At 32.2% G+C, this 27889-nt stretch overlaps 1 long non-coding RNA gene across 1 annotated transcript; it reads left to right on the plus strand.

Moving 5' to 3' along the window:
• Nucleotides 1-22666: 22666 nt before the first annotated feature.
• Nucleotides 22667-26490, plus strand: LOC143060227 (uncharacterized). Its single transcript, XR_012973958.1, has 3 exons — nucleotides 22667-22742; nucleotides 23685-23899; nucleotides 25450-26490. It is a non-coding gene; the product is annotated as an uncharacterized LOC143060227 (long non-coding RNA).
• The last annotated feature ends 1399 nt before the right edge of the window (nucleotides 26491-27889 follow it).

Genomic DNA, 27889 nt, shown 5'->3' on the forward strand with positions numbered 1-27889 from the left:
GACCTATAAGTATATAAGAAAATAGGACAATACAAATGTTCAAATAAAACAACCCCTATATAGTATTGTTTAGGGGCCAACTGAAACACGACTCCGGGTGCGGGAGTTTCTCGCTGCATTGAAGACCCATAAGTGGCGTTCGGCTGTTGTCTGTTCTTTGGTCTGATTGTTGTCTCTTTGACACATTTCCTCTTTCCATGCTCAATTGGACTATTAAATAAAAGTTGTTCAAAACAAAAACTCGCACTCACAACCTGAAATGTAACTAGGTGATCTGGAAGGATATACATCTATGATATAAAAAACATTACAAAGAAAGCCTCATCAGAAGATCGTTATATACTTGTTACCGGTATTCGATTGTGCAATAGTAGTTTCACGGAACCAAGAAAAAAAACCACGTACATGTATATTATTACAAAAAGCATCTAGCTAGCTATATATAGGCAAGGTATCAAAATATCAACCAAATAAATGCAGGTTCAAATATTAATGTTATGGGAGTTCTGTGTTTGTTTTCATACGCCTGTCAAAATTTTGACTGGACGTATTATGGTATACAAATGTCCGTCTGTCCGTTTGTCCATCTGTCTGTCCGGCGTAAACATGTCGCATCGTAACTTGAGAAAGACTCATCCAAATTTCATGAAACTTAACATAGTTGTTTTTTATGATAATCAAAAGATCTATATACTTTTTGATGACAATAAGATTAAAACTTTTTGAGTTACGGGACTTTGTAACTAAAACAGGGGTGTAATTTTTTCACATGTCGCGCCGTATCCCAAAAGCCATTTATGATTATTGCTTAAAACTTAACATACTTCTTAGTTTTATTAATCTAAAGATCTAGATACTTTTTGGTTTTGATTCAAAATTTTATTTTTATGTTATTTTGTAAAAAAAGGGGGGGGTCACATGTCGCGCCGTATCTCAAAAACAATTTATGATTATTGCTTACAACTTTATACAATTCTTAGTTATATTAATGTAAAGATCTGTATACTTTTTGGTGATGATTCAAACTTTATTTTAGAGTTATTGATTTTTTTTTTATTAAAAAAGGGGGGTTCTCACATGTCACCCCATATGTATGAAACTATAATTTTATGATTATTGCATAAAAGTTCACACACAAGACGACGGACGTATCATGCGCTCATGGTGCAGCTGTTCTTTAAACAAGTATTGCTGCGCATATATCTACATACGCTGGCGTCATCGAATGCAAAATGGAGTTCTTTATCGCTTCATATACCGTATACTGGGTTGTTTTTGCGGGGTGTAAATTTTCGCGGATAGAATAAAATCTTCAAATTAGATTCCGCAAGTGATCATGCAAAGGTATAATAAAAGTTATGAATCCGCAAAAAATAATAACTTCCAAAGTATTTCGCATGTATACCTTATTCAATGAAAATCGTGAATTGTTACACCCGCGAAAATAACCCGCTATACGGTATATTAATATAACCAATGAAATTTCAAGAGCATATTTGTTTTAATAAAATTGAGAATGGAAATGGGAAATATGTCAAAGAGACAACCACCCAACTAAAGAGCATACAACATTTCTTTGTCAAAATGTTCAAACTTCTTGAGAAATATATATCAGTAAAAATCATGCATATCATAGTCATGATAATATAACGCATAATAGCGTTCGCAGGTACCTAGATACATGGGTCGTCTTATTGGCCATAATGCACGAGAATGCATTGCAAGAATTGTATGACGTTACGCGCGATGTTCGTGCCTATAAGCGTAACAGTCGTTATCGCTAAAATCGGACGTTTTTTATGGTTCAGACGTTACAAAAATACTTCTAGAATAAGATACGTTAATAACATTTGTACTATAATGATATGTATTCCCAAAACAAATAAATATGATCACTTTTAGCAAACCATTTGACCTCTTTTAAAATGATTCATTTTAATGTGATTCTAATACAGGTAAAACGAGAGCTGTGGTCACGATCATCTTCCCTTCCCCCCTCAAATTATTAGGATTATCTCAAGAAAAAAATGTCAGATTACATTATTATTTTTTATGCACATCCTATACACACAGTATACTACACTAATGTAAAGTTTCATTGAAATCCAATAAACGTTTAGAATAAGTTGCACTTACATAACAAGACTATATATAATACCCTATAGCTATATATTGTAATATTTAGCTAAGCGATCTATCTCCCTACATGCCCATCTATAACTAGTGTCCTACAACTACATCACGTTGTGTCAAGTTAATTAATATCCATAAAGTAATTGATAAGGATAACCACTAACAAGAAAAATGGACAGACAGAAGGACATGGTGGTTCCTGTATAACCCAAAACTTTTTTGTTGGGGGATATAACTATAGAAGAAAGAAGTTTTTAAACAATAACTTTATTGTGCTAGCTCCTTCAATTTCATCCAATACTGATAAAATGTCAAGATGTGTAGTTTCCGGAAGAGTTACAGTTCCACGCGTCGAACATTGAAGAGTTGGTGAAATGTAAATAACAGATGCAATGGAAATGATGGAATGTTTCTTATCCAATAGTTTATACGACAACAGTTTTTTTGCTTGGTCAAAGTATAAACCACGAACAACTTTGGATCCCTTTACGTAAGTTACGCCCCAATCATCAGTGGTGTCCTTTTTAAGAGTTTCGGGGCAAGCATCTGCTTTTAAAAGGTAATAATTTGAATCTGCTTCATCAGTGTATACTGCCAGTATTGTGCCAAGTGTAATCAGGTCTTCCATTTCGTAATTTTCCGTGGATTTTTCGGTACCCGAAAGGCGGGTTCGGTTGTTCTCGACAACTATCGGTACGGTCGCCTTACTCCCAATGGAATTATTCATGCAGTCTTTGTAAGTACCAACCAAACAGTTTTCACAAGAATAACATGACAGGTACATTTGTACCTAACTGTCAAATTAGCATCGTTCAAAGAAGAAAAAACTTGATAAAGACTTCTCATACCAGGAACGGGTTTAAAAGATATTGTGTCACGATCTATACTCTCGACATATCTAAATATTCGGCGCTTACAATACAGTGACTTAGTGTCCTTCAAATGTTCCTCGCAATATTTAAAAAAATCGTTCGCAGATTGTATTATTTCCTTCCCGCGAAAAACAGCCATGTCTACTTGATTCTTTAAAAAGCCACCGGCTGCGTCCTGAGGTCCCTTTGCGTGCGAAGTTTCGAAATAATTTCGAATGAAAAGTTCATATCCGTCTTTGGAACAAATGTCGGTTAACATTCCAAAACAATTTCGTGACCTATACTGAACCGAACAACCGTCAGTAAACTCATGAATAACTTTTACATCATATTGAATCGTATCTAAATACTCCTTGACAAGGGTTTGAACTTTTTGGGTAAAAAATTGGTCATGTTTCTCATCCGGGCTTATTACAAAAAAATGCTCAGTAATAATACATGGAATATCCGGCAAACTTTCTACTCCGTCTACCTCCAAAATTGCATGTCGATAAATTACGGACACATGAATAGATACCTCAGTGCGCTGAAAATAAGTTTGTTGAAGTTCAAACTTTTCTTCGCAACCGTAGTTTTCGGAATAGTCATGAATTATAATACAGTGATTTGGTAATAAGTTTTCTTTCAAACATTTAAGTTGTGCATTTTGCCACTGTGCCCGGAACTGATGTCCAGCAAATTTTTCTAAAAGTTCTCTAAAATAATTAAACATTTCACCCGGTTTAGTGCATTTTCTGACAAGTGTAAGTTTTTTCTTTGAATTTACAGTGATATATTCGTACCGTTCCCAAGATACATTGGGAGCATGATCCGAAACATTCAACTCTTCGTCCGTAAATTTTAATAACGAAAGTCCACATTTACTACATTCACGATCTAAACACGCCTTCGAGTAAGAATTATTAACTTGATCCTTATCACATAGAGTAGCAACGGCGATATCAGTCAGGTGTTCATAAATAGGGTATACGCTTTTCTCGAAATCTAAAATGTTCGGAATCGTGTATTTTTTTCTAAACTCCATTGTTTTTGAAAACAAAGTTCTGGCTTCTATGTGGTAGCGACAACAGCAGGTAACACGATCTTTTGGTCTTGCTGACCGAACAAAATACGGCTTTAATCTCTCAAATGTTCTTTGGTTCATTTTTATGTTTGGATTATTTATACAAAAGTCATTGAACACTTCAGTTTGAGATTTATCAAGTATATAAATAGGATGTTTTAAAAATTGTTTGGGGCCAATACGGATACGCTTCGTGTCATTTTTGTTTCCAGACGGACGGGATGTATTAGGATCTGTCCAAAAATTGTACGCGATTTTCTTTACATCGTCAGTAATAGCATCTTTCCTCGTTTTTCTCTCAATATATGTCCAACATGACTTTTCAGAAGTAAATGTTTGGGTGCGTACTCTTTTTCCTTTCGATATTCGTTTAAGGGGTAGTCCCAACTTTCTTGAAAGTAAAGTTTTCTTTCGTTCTTTAGTTATGTTTTTACCACTTGTGCTTGCTACGATTACACTTAAACATTTCAAATCTCAAAGCAGACGTGCTTTTGTTAACTGCAAATTAAAATCATTACCAAAAAATTATTATTGAGTTTTGAAAAATGGAACGCGTGTTTAAAAGAAACCTCTTTAGTGCTAAAAGATAGAAACGCATAAAAGAAATGCTCGAACTATTACGCGCCCACGTTTTACTTGTTTTAAAAAATTTGAAAGTTTTGCACCCAAGTTAAAATTTGCGGGCAAAATAAAACATGCAATCTGTTCTGCGTCGAGGGCAGCACTTATTAATATCACGGAATAACAAAAAAGATCGGAAAAATCAGTAACATATAGATAAATCAAATCGTAGCTTAAAAAGTCTCTCTCTCTATATTTATAGTTTTAAAATGCATGCACCGACAATCGACTAAGTTGTGAGCTTGTTCAATGTGTTTTCATGGAGCCGCGTATTTTGTTGTTTTCACAATTCGAAACGACGTCAGGTTGCCGCCGTTATAAATTTAATGCGTGTGACATCAATTTCACCATTTTTCAAACATTTTTTTTTCGGAAAGTACGAATGCTATGGAGATCAATATAGATATTTTAGAAAGACTAGAAAAATAACATGTCTATATTAGAATGCCGTTGTCGACAATCAAGTGCAAAACGAAACCTAGCTATCTTTAATAACGACTGTACGCAACGTTTTTGCAAAAAATGAACGTGTGACATTTTTTCACCAAATTTAAAAATTTATCATCTTTTTTGTTTTTGTGTTTAAACGATTTTGCTTTTGAAATTAATTAATTACAGAAAAACAACATTATACAAGCTTTATCATTTTCTCACCTGATGACATCATTTATCCGTATTTTTGGACTGTTTTCGGTGAATTAGTTTCGGAAATGGAGATAGGACACAATGCAACTTTGCCGATTTGCTTGGCGAAACAGAATATGACGTCAGTAGCCGCCATTCAAATACGTCATAAAGTATTGCCATTTCATGGCGGTTCGCGGCAAAAAAAAATATAAGAAAATCGGCAAAAAAAGAAGGCGAAAAGAAGGTTTATACTTCAGTTTTCATCGTCAAATGTTACCCAGGACAACCCATTTTTTACAAAAAAATCCAGAATTAAATGCTTATCAACTCGAACAAATGCTTTTTATATTGTTTTAATGGAGATAAATGAACAAGGACGTTTATATCCTGCAAATTGATATCTTTTTTCTAATTAAAATACGTTTTTTTTTTCTGCACCTACAGAGCAGTTTTACTCACGAAACATGCATAAACGTAAAAGGTACGAACATCGCGCGTAACGTCTATGCATGCTCATTATTAACATAATATTACAGACGTACTTATACAGGCATTTTCCTTTTGAAAACTATCACCAGTTGTGTTTATACCTAGTAGTTTATAACATACATAGACAATATGACTGTACATGATTCAACTATAGGCTCTCAAGAGCCTGTGTCGCTCACCTGCATTTACTGATGCTTAGAGAATCAAGTAAAATAAGGTTAAAATCAGAATTAATAGTATTAAATATTAGATATTATAATGATAACAAAAAACTGCAAAATGTCCATAAAATTACAAACTCAGGGGCAGCAACCTAACAACGGGTTGGCGGATTCGTCTGAAAATGTCAGAGCAGATAAATCTAAATCCAATAAACATTTTTGACACCTGTCAGATTTGCTCTAAATGCTTTAGTTTCATAGATATAAGCCAAAAACTGCATGTTATCACTATGTTCTATGTTTAGCCATGTCGGCCATGTTGGTTGGCAGGCGTGGTCATCGATCGGACACATGTTTTAAACTAGATACCCTAGTGATGATTGTGGCCAAGTTTGGTTAAAATTGGGCTCTTAAATTCAGAGAAGAAGATTTTTGTTCAAGTGAACAGACGACGACGAAGACGGACGACGGACGCCGCACGCCAAGTGATGAGAAAAGCTTACTTGACCTTTCTGTACCTATTTATTAGCATATATTAGTCATATTACACGGAGTCTAATGAACAGCTTGATTATCATTGAATAGAATTAAGGAGTAGTTCATAAATAATAATTTGAAGTTAAAGTTAAGAAATCAGAAGATAGTACTGTAACAAAATCGACGTTCCTCAATTAAAGTTTTTATGATTTTGCTAATTTTCAGGTAGGCTTCAACATGTGGATATATGAAACACCTTTTAGGAATTTATAAGTCAATTGCGATCCCTGAAATGGAAGTTGTTTCCTATGGCAAGCCGTTCTCGTCAAAACTATGTTTAAACCCTTTTTTCGAAAAAAATACACACTGAGATTTAAAAAAAATAAAATAACACACTGAGAAATCGAAATTACACACTGAGATTTAAAAAAATAAAAAACACACACTGAGAATTCAAAATTACACACTGAGATTTTAAAAAGACACACTGAGATGAAATAAATTGAAAAACACACACTGAGAATTGTTAATTACACACTGAGATTTCAAAAATACACACTGAGATTAATATGCAAATTACTAATGAATATTCATGAGATGAATAATTCAACAGATTAATATCTTGATCTCAAGAACTCTTGTCATTGTAATGAAATGCGATTCCTTCAACCAACATTCGTAATAAATTTCAAGACTTAACATCGCTCATATTCATAAGTTTGTTGCCTATAATTCAGATCATTACTACCAGTAATTAAACATGTGTCCCTTTTCAGTCAAAAGTCTTCCAACTGTTTCTCTGATTTCGCTAGTTAATCTATTATATTTTTGTTACGTTTATATGCTATATTAGACACTTGAGTAAAAATTTCACTGCATTCTTTTGCAGATTGTTCCAATGTTTTACTTATAATTTTAATAAAGTTTTTCACCATTTGGTTATATTTTGTAATAAGAGTCAGTGGGTATTTTTCTTGTTCTTGTATTTTTAAAGGTTTTTTATTAATAATTTGGAACCAAATCAAAGGACTAACGAGTTATGTCCCCTTGTCGTTTTAAGCTTGTAATAGATTCAGATTAAGTATACTAATTAGATATGTGCGCATAAAAAGTGCGCACAAATCTCAGTGTGTAATTTTAAATTCTCAGTGTGTAATTTCAAATTCTCAGTGTGTGTTTTCAGTTTATTTATTCTCAGTGTGTCTTTTTGAAATCTCAGTGTGTAATTTTCAATTCTCAGTGTGTAATTTTCAATTCTCAGTGTGTAATTTTCAATTCTCAGTGTGCGTTTTTCATTTTTGTAATCTCAGTGCGTCTTTATGAAATCTCAGTGTGTAATTTTTAATTCTCAGTGTGTAATTTTCAATTCTCAGTGTGCGTTTTGAAGTTTTTAAATCTCAGTGTGCTTTGTTGTAATTCTCAGTGTGTAAATTTTTTGAAAAATGGTTTAAACATAGTTTTGACGAGAACGGCTTGCCATAGTTTCGACTAAAATTGTGTGATGACGTTGTTTTAATCGTGCCGATATATAAATATAAAAGAAGATGTGGTATGATTGCAAATGAAACAAATCTCCACAAGAGACCAACATGACACAGAAATTTACAACTATAGGTCATCGTACGGTCTTCAACTATGAGCAAAGTTCATACCGTATAGTCAGCTTTTAATTTTAAAAAAGGCCCCGAAATGACAATTCAAACGAGAAAACTAACGGCCTTATCCTTAAAAAAATGAACGAATAAAAAATAGGTTACACATAAACAAACAACAACCACTGCATTCCAGGCTCCTGACAGGCACATAGTTACATACATAATATGGCGGGATTAAACATGTTAGGGAAATCCCAACCCTCCCACTAACCTGGGACAGTGGTACAAATAATGCAGTTTGCAATTATGTCTTTCAGTATTGCAAGCATTTGCATAGTTATATATAATGTCATAATCTATGTTAAAAGTGTCGGACTAACGGGGTGTCGGACTAATGGGGTGTCGGACCAATGGGGTTTCGGACTAATGGGGTGTCGGACCAATGGGGTATCGGACTAACGGGGTGTCGGAATATCGGGGCGACCCCGTTTAAAAATACACCATCAGTTTGTATTGACACTGATCTGAATTTGCTGTATGGTTCAAGTCCAACTGGGTTTTCATTTTCTTCAGCATCATTCAACTCATTATTATTGCCTAATTTCCTAATCAATGGTCGGCGGGGAGTTTCCTGTTTTTTTTTGGCTTGCTAGGGAATATGGTTGGTATTGACTCATCTGTGAATGTCCCTTCAAAATGAGCACTGCACACTCTAGTATGGTCTTTCACCACCAAATTTGCTCTTACATTGTTCAATCTTTGAATCCATAGTCTTTTGATGTGTGCTTTCTTTTCTGAGATTGGGAAACGATGCAAAATAATTTTGTTGCCATTTAAATCTACACACTGTCAGAGGTGTTGCTACATCCCGGAACGCAACAGTATCTTTTACCCATCCTAAAAAAGAGAACTTTATATATATTGAATGCAAGCTTAAGGTTTTCAATATGTACTGTAAATATAGCAAGTATAATTTATTGCGAGATTTTAAATAATGTGAGTAATGTGACTGGATAAGTATATAAAAAAGAAGATGTAGTATGATTGCCAATGAGACAACTATCCACAAAAGACCAAAATGACACAAACATTAACAACTATAGGTCACCGTACGGCCTTCAACAATGAGCAAAGCCCATACCGCATAGTCAGCTATAAAAGGCTCCGATAAGACAATGTAAAACAATTCAAACGAGAAAACTAACGGCCTTATTTATGTAAAAAAATGAACGAAAAACAAATATGTAACACATAAACAAACGACAACCACTGAATTACAGGCTCCTGACTTGGGACAGGCACATACATAAATAATGTGGCGGGGTTAAACATGGCAATCATACATGTAGGAACCAGCAATCTGATATCTGATACATTATATGTTTTAAAGATCTCATGCAGGGTATATAATGCACTGCTTTAATGATTTATAGGTACAATGTACCAAATATTTTTAAAACATTCACTATATATATATATATACATGTATATATGGCCTTCCAAATTCCGTTTTGATCCCTATCATCACTGAAGAGACATTAATTGTTGAAATCTGGATATGGCATGGGATATTTGCACCCCATGTTTGTGGTATACTGTCTTTGTGGTAAGTCTATTGTTTTATGTTTTGTTTTAAATTAATATAAAGATCCATTTTGTAACATCTTGTGAGGGGGGGTTGGAGGGTTCCTGATCATGAAATCCCGGGCATAAAAACATGAAATCCTGAGGTACAGAATTTAAAGAAATTTACATCCAGACATCCCGAAATTTGAAAAAGAATTCCCGGATCCCAAAACGGAAAGGATCAATCCTGAAACCCGAGCTTAAAAACACCCGATTCCGACGTCCCTAAAAAGGTCCGCCCCCCTCTCTTGTGATCAATTTCTTTGGCAGTCAGCAGGATTTAAGAACACCAGTTGTTCGACCTGTTACTCAAATGCGTTTTTGTTAAAATATACTTTTTCACTGTTTTGGTCTTTTGGAAAATGTTGTATGTGCTGTATTTAAACCCCTCTACGTACAATGAAATTTGTTTTACATGCACACGTATAAAAATTGCGGTTTTTATCCCAGAGAATCATAGGTTTGAACTTGTTTTCAATTTAGACTTGTTAATATATATTTATTTAGTTTGAGCTTGTATTATATAGTCCCTCCGCGGGTTATTTATATAAGAAAATTAATAAAAGATAATAACCATAGGCCTTTTCAGGGGCCCAAGGACCCCCTTTCGTTGAAAAAAATTGGTTGATTATATAGGGAGTCACTGAAGCATGTATGGATAGAGCCCCTTCGCTTCTTTCATAGATCTTTCATTAGAATTAAGAGATAATTGTATACAGTATATATATATACGCATATGTGAGGAATATAGTAATTTGCTGTGAAAATAATTTTATTGCGTGCAAAATAATATGTTATAACAATCTGAGACATCAATTTTAATAGTGTTTGATATTCAAACCAAGTGATTTTAAATGAGAAGCGTATTATTGACTGATATAAGTATTTTTTTTTTTCACTGTGTGAGCCTATGACAAACTGTACAGCTTAAGACTTCGTCACATAGTAACATTTGTTATGATCAATTTGTAGAGGTTCGAAATGGGGTGAAAAAGTTGTATATATATACCCTGGTAGTTTTCTGAATAAATGCTAACATCTATGGATATCAACACATTCGTAATCTGTAATATATATCTATACAGTATGAGTACATGTATGTCTCAATGTTGAAAGATGTACGATTGCCCATAATTGCTTACATCCACTTCATTTGAACTCGGGTGTATGATTGTCTGATTGGCAATAGTACCACATCTCCTTATTTTTGATATGACAAAGATGCAGTGAGATTTTAACTTTGAAGATTTATAGCTGACATGTAGTATTTCACACTCTTTATAGTTGACTAAGGTTCATATTGACCCTGCTGTCACCTTTAGGCTAAGGTTGTGGTTCTGTGTTTTCATCTCAAAATTTACTTAGTATAACATATCCAGGATAAACAAAATGCCAATTTATTTTATGTTTTAGAAAATTAAAAACTGAGAGCCTATATGGGGTCCTTTTTTTTTCTATTCTTTAATTGTGTAGGTCATTTGTCTTTAATCTTCATTCTTAGTACTTTTTGCACATTATTCTCTAATCATTATATTTTAATATATATCCCATTATTCTCTATTCTTTTTTTTAATTTGTTTTTCTATATATTCTTTATCTTAAATTTTAGCACTCTAAGACTAATAATAGCTAATATCAAAACACTCTCTGCTATGCCTTACAACTTTTCCAGATGCAAAGGTTTGTCTGTATTCAGAGTAAATTTTGAGATGAAAACACAGCCATTTTAAAGGTGGGGAACAACCCCTCAATGTAAAGTCTATCCCTTTTATAAGGGGTACAGGTGAATATTACAAAATTCTTGGACATGTTTAACCATATTATGGCATATTTTACAAGATAGATGTATATTTCTTAGAGAAAAGTTTCATTTCTAGTGATATTTTTTTTTATTAAAAACAATTCTTGTTACAAAAGGGCACATATTTATATTATTTAATGAACTTTGCCTAAAGAACTTTATATCTATCAGTATCTTATATTATATGGTCAAAACATGTCAAAGAATTTTTTAATATTCACTTGTATCTCCTCTTTATAATTAAAAGAAAGTGGACCCCACTTTTATAAGTGTTGTTTCAAAAATAAGTTTTTCTGGTTTTCTAATTATCCACAACATGGAAATAAACCCTTGTTTGAGGGACATTTCTCATTGAGGGGGTTGTTCTCAACCTGTTTTAGCCCAAGGGTACACATAAATACAAATGCGATATACTGGTCCTGCCGTGTACGATTTTAACGTACAAGATTTACGCAAAAAATGTACAAAACTATAGGAGATTGGGTCAGAATCCATCTTTCTAGATGAAAAAAAGTTCGAATCTGTATTAAAACATATCTATATATATTGTACTATACTAAAGCATAACTGTTTACCTTTATATATTATCGATGATCGTAAATAGTAAGTTAATTTTGTGAATTGCGTCTTGTTGATTGTGGTTGCTATGATATGTTGATGATGAGAGACGTCTCGGAAGTAGATGATAAAAATAATATCGGGAACGTATACGGAAAAACAACCGGTATAGCTATTGCGGAACTCGACCATTCCTTACTAAGAACATGATTTACATTCATACTTCGAAATTAAGAGACACCAAACTCTACAATTTCATTGGTCGAGAGCACTTTGTTATATTCTAATTAAATATAGTTTTGTTAACAATGTCGAATCAATTAGCAGTTCAACAAAATTATTCTTACTTTGAAAAGGTGAAAAGGGACCAAATAGCAAAACAATTAAAAAAAATATACTAGTCAACAAAAGAAACGACACAAGGCAAATTTTTTTTTTTTTTTTTTTTTTTTTTTACCTAAATCATGAAATTGGATGCACTGTACATGCTGTACCAAGTTTAATAATTGCCAAATTGGTCATTTATTTTTACAGTCTAATACTTTCGTATCAAAACCCTTTTTACCAATAAATTCAAAATTCGATATTGACCCCATGTGTTCAATACCCCTTATTTTCTATTTTTCAGATTTTGTGAGATTTTTCAGATCATATGTTTTTGCTTTGTAAATGAATATTTTTTTATAAATAAACTCATCATAGATACCAGGAATAAATTCAATATATACGCCAGACCCGCGTTTTGTCTGTGAAAGACTCATCAGTGACGCTCGAATCCAAAAAAGTTAAAAAGGCCAAATAAAGTACGAAGTTAAAGAGCATTGAGGACCAACATTCCTAAAACTTTTGCCAAATACAGGTAAAGTAATCTATGCCTGTGGTAGAAAAGCCTTAATATTTCAAAAAATTCAATATTTTGTAAATGGGATAATTTAGTAGTTTTTTCCTATTATTATATGTGTATGATAAGTTAAAGTTCAAACTTGTTTATCGTTTTTTTTTTTTTTTTTTATGACTTGTATAGATTTCCGCTTCACGAACGCATAGACATGATAGACTATTCAAAATGTCCCTTTAATATAATTGTAAATTTTAAAAGCACCTATAACATCTCATTTGAATTCTATTGTTTTGCAAATAATTAAGTTGTTCAGTATTTTTAACTAACTAAAAACAACCATAAAAGTCCAAACAAAAAAAATACTAACATAACTGAGTTATTTCGCTTTGTCTAGAGAGTATCACTTTAAATAAGCTAAGAAAAATGGAAAATCAAGACATTTTATAAATTCTGTCGTATTAACCCCTCCCTCAAAATATATCTTCACAAAAAAACTGTACATGTTAGTATATGAAGCATCATTTATCCTGCAAAATGCATTTAATTAAAGATACTACAATCCGAACACATGCCCAAAGATAAAAGGTTGGACACATTTTCCCATTTGAAAGCTAAAACATTGAATACATGTCTTCGTCCAAATATATTTGCAACCATCAAGACACCAATTTGTATCTGAAACAATCTTGTCAATTTAAACTAATTATACATTATCCAGTCATTTTAAATCTTTCAAGCAATGATTAGACTTGCGTTAAGCGCAGCACTGACAATATACCTGCAGTCATTAAGTATTTGTTTTGTCTATAAGCCCATGAATCAGATTGTTCATTTTGTTCACGTTGTTAAAATAATGGAAACTGGTGCGACTATCGTTCACGTCAGAGGTTCAGCGCTATAGAACCAGGTTCAATCCACTATTTTCTACATTTGAAAATGCCTGTACTAAGTCAGGTGTATAACAGTTATTGACCATTCGTTTGATGTGTTTTATCATTTGATTTGCCGTTTAATTAGGGACTTTCCATTTTGAATTTCCCTCAGAGTAATTGTGATTGTGATTTTAATTTTTTATAAATTTAAATTAACGACATACTGAATTATCACAAAAGCTTCAGAACTATACTGAGTCGTCTCACAACCAATTAACGCGCAGTTGATACATTTAACAATAGTAATTGACTGAAATACTGACATAATGTATTTGTCAGATTTTTAAGATGATGTTATGATAAAAATGGCTGCCTTAAATTCAAATTCAGTAACACGTAAAAATCTGTCGCACGAGAGAGATTTGTTTATGTAACATTGGATGATTTATTGAAAAATGTTATATTCCCTCCAATGGACCTGAGATCAACCCTTTCTTTTCGTAAGGTTCGTGTTGCTCAGTCTTAGGTTTTTTATGCTGTGTTTTGTGTACTATTATTTGTCTGTTTGTCTATTTTTCTTTTTTTTTGGCCATGGCATTGTCAGTTTGTTTTCGATCTATTTTGTTGACTGTCCCTTTGGCATCTTTCGTCCATCTTTTATATGTTGTGATATTAACATGTTCATAGTTATCATGTTTATCATAGTTTCTTATCTCGATTCACTGAATTTACTTATTTGATTCACAATAAATCCTTTATCAAATTGTTGATACATCTATCACAATTTTGTAACAAAACAAAAAATACCTAGTTACAGATCGATGATTTGTACCCTTATGTCCCCAAAGTGTCTGCAATTGATGGTCTTCAATTCTGTATCCCTTAATTTTTGGAGAAGGCTATGTTTACCCTTCCGGTGCACATAAGATCACCATAATTGTTTGGCGTGGTTATAGTTGTAAAGTCTCTACTTTTGGCTCGTGTTTCTCAGTCTCCTCTTTTCTGAGCTGTGTTTTGTGTATTATTGTTTGTCTATTTGTCTTGTATTCTGTTTAAGCCATGTCATTGTCAGTTAATTGTTGACTTGTGAGTTTGAATGTCCCTCTGATATCTTTTGCCTTTATTTGTCATGAACGATTATATTTTTCAGATGTTTTTTTTTTACCTTAGTTTAATTGACTGCAGTCTACACATTTCTAAATTGTAGCTTTCAGATCTAAAGCAGGCAATCTTATTTCTAAAATTCAGTGAACAGCAGAAAACACTTACAAAGAGTTTAATTTTGTAATCTTGTCATTAATATTCAAATATGACCATATTTTTTTTAAAACAGATTTTTAACGGAGCAGTTGCTTTGTGTTCAAAAACTTTTTGGGGCGAAGCTGTTCTTAAACAATTTAGATTTAAAAAAAAAAGTATGCGGTTTAAGATCAGCCAAAATATATCGTCATTTCTATGACGTCATATCTGATCTTTCTGAATAAGGGTGTCAATATTATATTCAACTAGATATAAGAAGATGTGGTATGAGTGCCAATGAGACAACTCTCCATCCAAATCACAATTTATAAAAGTAAACCATTATAGGTCAAGGTAAACGTTGATTTAAGTTTTCGCACCAACACCTCTAATTTTGTTTATATCTTCCTTAATCAAAGTATCAATAATAATATTGTCGACAATAAGGAACAGTTTAACTGTTTACTCAATTTAAGTCCACAGCAATATTTGTTTTGAAGGTTGCATAAATTAACAGGATTTATCAAAACAATTTTAATTTATTGTTTCAATTTTTTCTCTCTTATTTCATTTATCACAAGAGCAAGTACATGCGTACTGGCCACACATACGGATATACGGTTATTCAAATTTTACAATTCAAAAGTTTTGTATATTGTTTAAAGACAGGAACATGTTTTGGACATGCAAAGATTGGTTCCATGCCTGGCCTTGACTAAACTGTTACTCTATTTGTTTTTTTTTTTAAAGTTCTTCTTAATAACGTATAGTTATCAATTTTCAATATCATACATTTTGGCACCTATATCTCTATTGTTTCATCTCACGGATTATAAGAATTATTAGTGAAACTGTTGTCAATTCAAAACTTTTAACCTGTGTACTAAATGTTATTCTTATGTCCGCAAAAATAGTAGTATTCGAGGTAATATAAATTAACAAGCTTTATAACTAAAAATTTGAAAATGAAATTAACTTTTTTCATGCTTTAAACTAGCTTAACGGCCAGTACATCGGTACCGACATGAACATACGAATGTTTCGTTAAAGAAATATGCATGAACAAAATTATGTTGATTATTTAAATAAAAAACATATCTCACTGGTTCATTGTTCGGATGGAGAACTACAATTATAACTGAAGTCAATGTTTGAAAACTTTGATTTCTCAAATTATAAATGATCCTCTTTGCGGGAATATACAATTTTTACTTTGTTTGATAAATCCTTTCTTATTATTGTGTATTCACTTCTTTTCAGTTTTGTTTTATATTTGTTTTAATTTTCAATTTTTAATTCGAGCGCCACTTATGAATCTTTTATAAATGAAATGCATAGCTGGCATACAGATTCGTAATCCTGATACTTGTAATCGGTGTTTGCAGTCTTAACCTTTTTTCTCAATTTTATATTTGTTGTCGCACTAATAGCTCTATTTGTTTTATCTCCCGCATTTAAAGTATTAATGATAAAGCAGCTGCAAAACTGACCGTGGAGTATCTGTTTTCTCTTTGTAACACTTGAAAGCAGCAATATATGTTTCGGAGGATTCATAAATTACCAGGATTTACGAAAAAAAAGTTATAATAAATTGTTTTCATTTTTTTTTTTTTTTTTTTTAAATTTATTCTTAACACAGGAGCCAGTCAGTTGGTACTTGGTAAACTGATTATCTGATTACTCTATTAAACACTTATTTTATATTCCTCTGATTAAAAGAATTATAACTGTAACTGTCGTTAATATAGAACTGTTACTATATTAATTCAATTTTAATTAGTGCTTATGTCCTCCAAAATAGTATTAAATAAGCATGAATTATAATTTAAGAAAACATTATAAACTCACCTTATTTTACCTTTTTTATCATAGCGTTAAACTAGCTCATTAGCCTGTACAACAACATACGAACAATCTGTTATTGAAATTTGCATTAACAATATTATGTTTATTGTTTAACTGGTTTGATTGTTTGATTTGAGTATTTAAATTATAACTGAAGTTAATGTGTATTACTTTGAATTGTTTTAGTGAGTGGCGAAAGATACCAGAGGGACATTCAAACTCATAGATAGAAAACAGCTGACAGCGCCATGGCTTAAATAAAATTAATGGGATGTTCTTTCACGGGGATAGAAACTCTTAGCTTTATTTGACAAAACCTTTCTTATTTTATGGGTCTGCAATGCTCTCCAACTATGTACATTTTAGCCTTTCCATTTCAGCTTCACTTATGAATCTTTTATAAATGGCATACTGGCATACACAATTTTAGTCCTGACAATTATGATTGGTGTATATGTACTCTACATCTATTTGCTCAATTTCATAATAGTTTTGGAACGAACACCTCAATTTTTTTTATCTCCCACATTTCAAGTATCAAAAATAAAACAGCAACAATGATGAACTGTTTATCCGTTTACACTTAATACGTATGTTTTCATCAGTAATTGTTATTGAGGTGACATGAATTAACGGGATTTACAAAACAAAGTTTTATTAGTTTATCGTTTTTATTTTTTTTTTTTAATTCATTTAGCACATACAGGAGCCAATACATCGGTACTGGCCAGAAGATACAAATATTGCGTTATTTGAATTTGCAATCTAACATTTTTGTAAATTAATTTAACATGTTTGGTCATGCAAATATTGATTCGATGCGTGGCCTTGGCTAAACATTATTTTTCTCTTTTTATTTTTAATACATAACCTTGCCATATTTACATAGTTTTATATATACTGATTAAGTATAATTATTATAACTGTTGTCAATTTGCACTCTTAAGGTGGTGCCCAACACTTTAACTAAAATTAATTTGGCTCGTTTAATTTTCATGAAATTTTGTTAAAGTATTTACTTTGACCCTTTAACAAAAATATAAAAATTTCAAAAACTTTGAACCAACCGTTTTGTCAGAAAAATTACACTGGTTATATAGCAGTTTGACAAAACCCAATTTTGATCATTGAGAAGCTTAATATTCCTTTAAAACACAACGTAATTAAAACGTTTAGCTGACTTTACAGAGTTATCTCCCAGTAGTGTTAGGTACCAACTTAATTTCTATTCCCAATAAAACACTTAAACAGTATATATATCACTATGTAAAATAACCCGAGTTTGTGCAGTTTAACATGTTAAAGGAGAACACCGACAATCACTAGGAAGAAATTTGAAAAAAAAATGGCAGGATATTTGTCATCCCCTAAAAATCATAAAGCAGCTCCCTTTTAATACAAAGCGAATGCAACACACGTTCTTCAATTCATCAATATACTGGCTCCTGACGAATTTTTCAGCTAAGGTAAAAAAAAACAAAGACAAAAACAGTGAGTTAATTACGTTGTATTAATTTATTAAAGTATTTTAATTTATGTTACAGATAAACATTTCAACATTGACGACAGTTATACCAATTTTTTTTATAATCCAGAAGATATAAACATTACAGGTATAGGTGCAACCACTAAAAACATGTTAAACTACGCAAACTCAGGTTGCCTATTTTGTAGTTCTGTTGTTGTCTCTAATTCAACTCACTAACATGTCATGGACGTCACTGTTTGACCTTTATACTCTTTCTTTTGCATTCTGGACTAGGAGTCACATTTGTTTTCGGGTACATTGCCTTCTGTATCTGCCCATCCTCTCACCAAACCCCGCCAAGCGCGGTTGATAGGATTATGAGATTATCTATTTACATCAAATATATCATCAAGAACAGATAAGGATTGTTTAAGACCTCCAAACTTAATCACTCCAAACCCAAACACAATTGTATTATACAGGTCATATTTCAGTAACCCTACCATTTCGGTATCATATACGGATACATGTTTATGATTAAAAACATGTTAATAGAAGCTATTGATACATTGTTAATGTCGCATACGAAGCCGAAGTTACGTATCTTTTCGGAGCGCCTTGCTACGATTTGTGAACGAAAAGACGCAGATGCCTTTTTATATGTGGCTTTGTTTTGTGATTTCATGGCACATTTTTTGAGTTGTATACGAATGAATTTATTTACACTATTATTCAAATTGAGTGATAGATGAGGATGCTGATATAACATACTAGTTAAAACCTGTCCTGTTCCAAGTTTGACATTACAACCCAAAAAAGATCTAGAAAAGGAACCATGTCAAGACTTATTGTTAGTACAGAAAAAGTCAAATTACAAAAATACTCCTAGGTAAATTCAAAAATGGAGAGTACCTAGTAAAACACCGCACGGTATACGCATGTACCGATTGACCCCTTCTTACTACAACCTTCAACAAGGACTGTTCAAAACTTGTGTATATTATATTACTTTAACTACAACAGGAATGTCAGGGAAAAGAAAATTATTATCATTTCTTGTCTTATTTTCCTTATGTAACACAGTGATAATTGTTGTACCCATATTTTGACTATTTTACCTATTGCGTTTGTTTTGTTAACACATTGTAATAAATATAATGGAATTTGAAGCGACTGTCATACACGTGAGAGGTGTAGCGCTATAAAACTATGTGCAATCCACCATTTTCTACATTTGAAAATGTCTTTACCAAGTCAGTTTTGAATTTTTCTTGGAGTTCAGTATTTTAGTGGTTTTACTTTTTTTCTTAACAACTGTTCTGTAAATATTTTTCCATTTTCGTCGGCCATTTTCAACAAATATGAATATGAACATAAAGGTATATTTTAGACTTGATAACATTTTAAATCAGTTTCAGCCTGTTAAACAAGATATTACAACATTTAGTTTTAAAACAGTAAGAAAAGAGGTTTAATAATTCATCTAAAAAATGTTCGTTACTGGTCATAACATGATAATTTCAGAAATTACTTGTTTACACTAAGCGATTAGTAATTACATGTAATTCCTTGATTTTTGTACTTATGTGTAATTTCAAATTTCACCACTTTACTGTAACATGTACGCTAAAAACAGGTAAAATTCTGAAACGCTCTATATATGTACTTGACTGTGTTTAATTTGTACTTCAACAAGGACTACATCTCTATAACAGGCTTATGATTTGGGTCAGGAACATTTAGAATATGGAGGGACTAAAAAAATTCTGTTGAATCTATGTGATTATAACCTAGCTGATAAGTCGTGTTCTTTCAAACTGAATTTAGGAATCTGTCCTGCGTCGTATACGTGTATGTTTTATTGTAACGTAAAGGTCCCTAGTTAGGATGAGGCAGATCCCTATAATCATGTCACAACGAATGTATATGTGCATAACCCAACTCATGTCAAATTACAGAAAGTCTAATATATAATATGGACGTGGATCTAAACAAAACACTAAATGACTTCTTCAGATGTCAAGTTAATCGCGTTTCATGACCAATATTTGAGGAACTGGGACATGTTTAAGGTAACACAAACAACCACAGACTAGATATACATCAAGGACATTTAAATGAGATTGGGCGTATAGTTTGACTTTTATATAATATGGTGTTATGTTTTCAATTTTTCTGTCGGCGAAAATTTGAATTCCATGACAACTGAATGTTTGATTTGAATATTGGCCAGAATGATTTGTGTACATACGTTACACAAATTTTAACCGGAAATCAATCATATAATTGTGTGACAATTTTCCAAGGTATGCCCAAAAATAAGAGACAGTCAGGCCAACCCCCTAAAAAAAGTATATGTACTACATTTGCTAGTAATGTATTATTGAACAAAAGTTGTTGACTGACAATAGAGATGCCCAAACATCTAGACTCATAAATAAAACATATTACCTGTATGTGTTGTTTGTTACTGTTGTTGTTATTTATACTCATACTCATTTTTTACATTAAGGTTATAGACGTAATTCTTATTAAAATGTGATAGACAAAGGTCATAAATGGAAAATAAAACTTAGAAAGATAACTAACATCTTGCATAATCTGATAATGCATGTGTTATCATCATATGTGCCTGGCATTTATACCGAGAATCAGCTCCCTGTAATATGTTTTTTTTTTAGTATGATAAACAAGTTTCTAGTTATTCGTGCAAAAATGTCGGGAAATATGTTACTTTTGTTCCTTTGCTTCTATAATTTTTGTGAAGTTTTTGTATTTTAAAAATGTCGTTTTTTTACCAAATTCCCAAGGCCCAACATGAATGGGTTTTTTTATAATTTATTTGGAAGTGATAAAAAAAAGTAGGCTTTGTGATCCAGAAGGACCTTCGAAATATTCAGTTCGTTATTTTAGTTCTTTGTAATCTGCAAGTAAAAAGTTGAAAAACCGGGTTTATAATACCATGAGCGCAACACGACGGGTGCCACATGTGGAGCAGGAGCTGATTGCCCTACCGGAGCACTTGAGATCACCCCTAGTTTTTTGTGGAGTTCGTGTTATTTAGTCTTCAGTTTTCTATATTGTGTCATGTGTACTTTTATTTGTCTGTTTGTCTTTTTCACTTTTAGCCATGACGTTGTCAGTTTATTTTCGATATACGAGTTTGACTTTCTCGCTGGTATCTTTCGCATCTTTTAAATAAACTCATCATAGATACCAGGACTAAATTTTATATATACGCCAGACGCGCGTTTTGTCTACAAAAGACTCATCAGTGACGCTCGAATCCAAATAGTTAAAAGGGCCAAATAAAGTACGAAGTTGAAGAGCAGTACGGACCAAAATTCCTAAAAGTTTTGTCATATACAGCTAAGGTAATCTATGTCTGAGGTAGAAACGCCTTAGAATTTCAAAAATTCAAAATTTTGTAAACAGTCAATTTATAAATATAACCATATCAATGATAATTCATGTCAGCACAAAAGTGCTGACTACTGGGCTGGTGATACCCTCGGGGAAATAAATCTCCACCAGCTTTTAAAATATAGGTTCAAATTTCGTCTTTTTATACCGAATGGCAAACGACTGCACCTAGGCATAAAATAAAAGCGAAGTGAAATAACATTTAAGGCAACATATTCCTTTGAATACGAGTACCATAATCATTAGGAATATAGATTTTGTGTTGCTCAGTTTTTTATGACTAATCAGTGCTTTGTGACTATCCCAAGTAACATCACAATACTATTGGTTTAATCAAAGAAAATTAATTCAAATATGAGTTTAATTACTTCTAAAGACACAGTTTAGTGGAATGGGAACATATTTCAGCCAACAGAAATGGCCACAGACGGGAGTCTGATAAAGAACACATCAACGAGACTGTATTGATTTGAAACTTTCAATGTATTTTGTATCATATTTTTTTTTCGACTAAACTTTGCTATCCGTGACATCTGAATAATATACTGTTTGATACATCATCAAGAATGATTTTTGTACATACTTCATATACTTGATACAATTGTCATCAACAAATCACATAATATTGCATTTCTTTCGTATGCAGAAAAAGAGCACCTCAACTAACATAAAATAAATATATTTACTAGAAAATGAATTATTAAAATCAACAGTTATTGTTGACGAACGATAGAGATGAACACAACTCGTAATTAAAAACATACATAAAATATCTTTCATCATGGTTCTTTTACTACAGCTGCTGTTATTTGTTTTCTTGTTAATATTTTTAGATTAAGGTTATATATCTAAGTCGTGTTAAAATGTGGTAGAGAAAGGTCATAACTGGAGGATAACACCTTTAAATATGACTTACATCTTGCATAATCTGATAATCAGGGGTTATATTGAGTCTCAATGCCTTAAATACATCACCATATTTGTCTGGCACTCAGAACGATTAACATCTCACTGTAATATGGCTGCTTTAGGTATAGTAAATATTTTTTAGGTTTCCCTTGTGTTATTATTTATGCATTGATTTAACACAATGTTTAAGGAAATATTTTATTACTGTTCATTTTCATTTTATAATTTCTGAATGTTTTTTTTCTCTCAAAAATATATTTTTTTCTAAATCCTTAAAGCTTTTCATATGTTTTTTTAATTCACGTGGAATTGTATGCTTAACGATTGAGGTAAACCTTTAGAATATTGACAGTTTTCTAAAATTGATAATTTGTGTGATTTTTAGTTATAAAAAGTCAGCACATAGTGTAATCTCATCGTATCGATTTTGTTGTTGTTGTCACTATTTTTCTTAAGAAGAGTTCCAGTGAATTTGATGCGCATAAACGAGAGAAACCGTCTTATTGTTGTCTAATTCATAATGTTCATAAAAGAGGGTCTTAAGAAGTATAGCATTACCATTATAGAGGCAGAAAACATGGGAGTTCAATTCCTTTTGCTTTATTTCTTCGTTGCAGTTAGCGAGCCTGTCCGGATTCGAAAATTGGCAAAGCAAAAACAAAATAAATACTCAGTTGTTAGATATATATATATATCCATGATTATACCTGTAACCAATAAGTACCATAAGTAAAGACTTGCAATTCTTAATTAAATTGCATCAAACCTGAATAATAACTATACAAATGACGTACACCTGCACGTTGCACTTGAAATAAAAGCGAAAAATATTATTCAAAATAAAGGATTTCGTCAGATACGGATTGGCGCCAATTCAAGAATAAGAACTAGTGGGCTTTTTGCGGCACAGTCTAGTGATAATTAAGTGTTTTGTAAATTTGTACTAATTTATGTCAGATTTTGTAAATGTTGTATTACATTTGTTATTTTTTGAAGACAAAAAAAGGAGTATACATTGATATCAAATCCATAGCTCAAGACGCTTCTGTTATGTCTATTTTCAGATACTACTGACGCTTCAATGCTAGAACTTAACTTCACAAGTGTTCAAAAAGATCACGTGGTTGAATCAAGAATAGAATCTGATTTACATTTACCTGTGCTTATAACAATGTTGGTGTGTGCATGCTTCATGATATGTTTGGCATGCATCTACATGGTCAGGAAGATTCCAGCTGATAATTTTAACTTAACATGGTTTTCATCATATGTTACTAACGTAAGTTAGATATCTTTGTTATTTAAATAGATCTTGCGCATGCTTTATGATATGTTATTTAAATAGATCTTGCGCATGCTTTATGATATGTTATTTAAATAGATCTTGCGCATGCTTTATGATATGTTATTTAAATAGATCTTGCGCATGCTTCATCATATGTTACTAATGTAAGTTAGATATCTTTGTTATTTAAATAGATCTTGTGCATGCTTTATGATATGTTTGGCATACTTCTGCAAGATTAGAAAGATTCCAGTTGTCAATTTTAACTTAACATAGATTTCTTCATACGTTACTACTGTACGTAAACAGTACTAAAATACCTTGTCACATGTAGAGAATGATCTGCTTACCCAGTTGAAGCACATGAGATAGCCCGATTGTATTTAGGCTCGTGCTACTCCTTCGTAAGTTTTCTATGTTGTTTTTGGTGTAGTGTTATTTGTCTTTTTGGCCGCGCCATGGTCAAATTGTCATTAAGTTTTCCTTTGATATCGTTCGCATCTCCTTTGCAATGATAACTATTAGATTTTGATTGAAAGTGTTTGTCTATGTATGTTAACTTTGATTAAGTAAGATGATTGCAGCTTGAGTTTGTTGAGTTTGAGTTTGTCAATAATATTTAGGAGTTGCAATTCAAATGTTCTGATATTCAATTTAATTCGTCTATTACCAGGAAAATCACCAGAATGACGGGATATATAATCATGAAAATATCTATATGGCTACTATTCACTTTGTTGCATGCGATAAATGATCGAATTACTTTTATACCTGTGAAAACGGTCTTATGATAATTTCCAGTGTGCGATCAAAATCAAACATAGCAAAATTATTATTATTAATATATTTTAGAATTTCGTTTCACCCGTAAGTCGAATCAACAATTTGAAATGCTATTGTACTATTCCAAATTGTATTATATCATGTAAAGGGAATAAACTAATCATAAATACCCGGATTAAAACCTTGAACGCGATACTCGTGTTTCGTCACCGAAAAAAATAATACAGCATTTTTTTATTAGATGTGAAACAATAAAATAACATTTCAAATAGTAGGTGCGATTTGTAAATTTGTAAATTAAAAATATAACGTACTGAGTTTTGTTATTCTCGTATTCAATGTGACAGACTATTATTGTCTGACAGCCTTGATCTATTACAATTTGATAAAGGCTGCTTTGATAAGAATTATTCGAATTTATTTTCATAAGGTCATTGTGCATATTGTGTACTTTCAATCAAAAACTACCATACGATTGATCCTAATGTTATTTTTTTTTTTTTTTTTTTTTATTTTTTTTTTTTTTTTTTTATTTTTTTTTTTTTTTTTTTTTTTTTTTTTGTTCATCTGCTCAAATGAATCAAACTAATTTCAAGTCATTTTCAAAATTAATCAATAGCAATTGAATAATTATTAGAGATAGGTATATGCTCAGAGCAAATGTGTGTTTAGAAATATATCATCATAGAAATACATTTTTATAGATTATTTGTTTTTAATAATCCACTATTCACGTTTTGTATTTTGTTTTATATCTGTAGGCACGAGAATGGGTGTCCGTCTTAGACGACAACGAGAACAAGAAAGAAAAATGTTCGACCAACATTCAAATCATAAACGAGGAGTCAATTGAAAGTCAGCTTCATTCATAGCGAAAATGATATTGAAAAAACCGTTTCGTTTGGTTGAGATATTTATTATTGAATGATAGATAAAATTGACAATGGAAATGGGAAATATGCCAAAGAGACAACAACCCGACCATAGAAAAAAACAACAGCAGAAGGTCACCAACAAGTCTTCAATGTAGCGAGAAATTCCCGCACCCGGAGGCGTCCTTCAGCTGGCCCCTAAACAAATATATACTTATTCAATGTTAATGAACGCCATACTAATTTCCAAATTGTACACAACAAACTAAAATTAAATAATACAAGACTAACAAAAACCAGAGGCTCCTGACTTAGGACAGGCGCAAAAATGCGGCGGGGTTAAACATGTTTGTGAGATCTCAACCCTCCCCCTATACCTCTAGCCAATGTAGAAAAGTAAACTCATAACAATACGCACATTAAAATTCAGTTCAAGAGAAGTTCGAGTCTGATGTCAGAAGATGTAACCAAATAAAATAAACAAAATGACAATAATACATAAATAACAACAGACTACTAGCAGTTAACTGACATGCCAGCTCCAGACTTCAATTAAATTGACTGAAAGATTATGATTTCATCATATGAAAATCAGGCACAATCTTTCCCGTTAAACAATTATATTTGATTAATTAAAGACTACGGTTAAAGCATGTATAGACAAAAAAGGGTACACTGTAGGATGATTGTCCTTGAAATAATGATAACTACTGTGGTCAGTGTATAATGTATATATGTCATCAATTTTGTTCATTTTGATAAATTTTCATAGCTTTTCTGTGATTACTTACAGATTCGCATGTTCTGCAACAGTGATTTTTGACTATGTGGATACATTTTTTCCCCTATCCAATCAAAATAAAACAAATGGTAATCGCTTTATTTTGCATAATTGTTTGTTGTTTTGAAATAAAGACTGTTTACTTCTTACTTCTTTATATTAATTTATTATCCATTTAACATTTTTACAGAATGTATACACGTTTTGCCAATCAGCCTAATTATTGTTTGAAACAAACATCTCAAATGCACTGTTCATCACAGTCTGTCATGTAGCTTATGTACTGAATTCAAAACAATAAAACTTCTTTTTCAATTGCCTTATTTAACAATTAAAAAATTCACGCCATTCGCGTCATTTGTGTGTTTTTTCTCGTGTACGCAATAAGGACAGTAGATAATTTCCCAAGAGTGGGTCGGAAGGTACTCGAGGGACAGTCAAACTCATAGATTGAAAATAAACTGACAACGTTATGGCTAAAAAAATGAAAAGTAAGAATAGACAAATAATAGTACACAAAACACAACATAGAAAACTAAAGACTAGGATATATGTTTCCTGATATGATATATGTCAACATTCAAACCACATTGCTAGTTCTTGCAACATTTTGAAATTAAATAATAATAATTAAAATAACCACAATCCATTTTTTTTATGGATATCATTATCGCTTGTGATCCATTACATTAAACGTTTAACGAACTACAAATTTATTATAGTCTTGTATGCAGACTTTGAAAAGTAGTTATCAAAGGTACCAGGATTATAATTTGATATGCCAGACGCGCGTTTCATCTACATTAGACTCAAAAGTTAAAGTACAAACTTTAAGTTGAAGAGCATTGAGGACCCAAAATTCCAAAAAGTGTACGTGATTTTCAACAGACTGTCGGTAATACAATGGGAACAAACTGTGCCCCTCTACTTGCCGACTTGTTTCTTTATTATAGTGAGGCTGATTTCATGCAGGAACCTCTTAGGAAGAAAGATCAGAAGTTAGCAATATCCTTTAACTCTACTTTCCGCTATATAGATGATGTTCTTTCACTAAATAATTCAAAATTTGGTGACTATGTGGAACGCATCTATTCCATCGAGCTAGAGATAAAAGATACTACAGATACAGTTAAGTCGGCCTCATATCTTGACTTACATCTAGAAATTGACAATGAGGGTCGGTTGAAAACAAAACTTTACGACAAAAGTGATGATTTCAGCTTTCTAATTGTGAACGTTCCATTTCTAAGTAGCAACATTCCAGCAGCACCTGCACACGGGGTATATATCTCCCAATCGATACGATATTCCCGTGCTTGCATTTCCTATCATGATTTTCTTGATAGAGGGTTGCTGCTCACAAGGAAGCTTTTAAACCAAGAATTCCAAATGATGAAGTTGAAATCATCCCTTCGTACATTTTACGGACGCCATCACGAGTTGGTTGACCGTTATGGAATAACCGTTTCACAAATGATATCGGATATGTTCCTTATTTAGTAATTACAATTCCCTTCCCTTTCATGAATGTGACCTACCGAATTAGAC

Source organism: Mytilus galloprovincialis, unplaced genomic scaffold (genome assembly GCF_965363235.1).
Source record: "Mytilus galloprovincialis unplaced genomic scaffold, xbMytGall1.hap1.1 HAP1_SCAFFOLD_92, whole genome shotgun sequence".
NCBI lineage: Eukaryota > Metazoa > Mollusca > Bivalvia > Mytilida > Mytilidae > Mytilus > Mytilus galloprovincialis.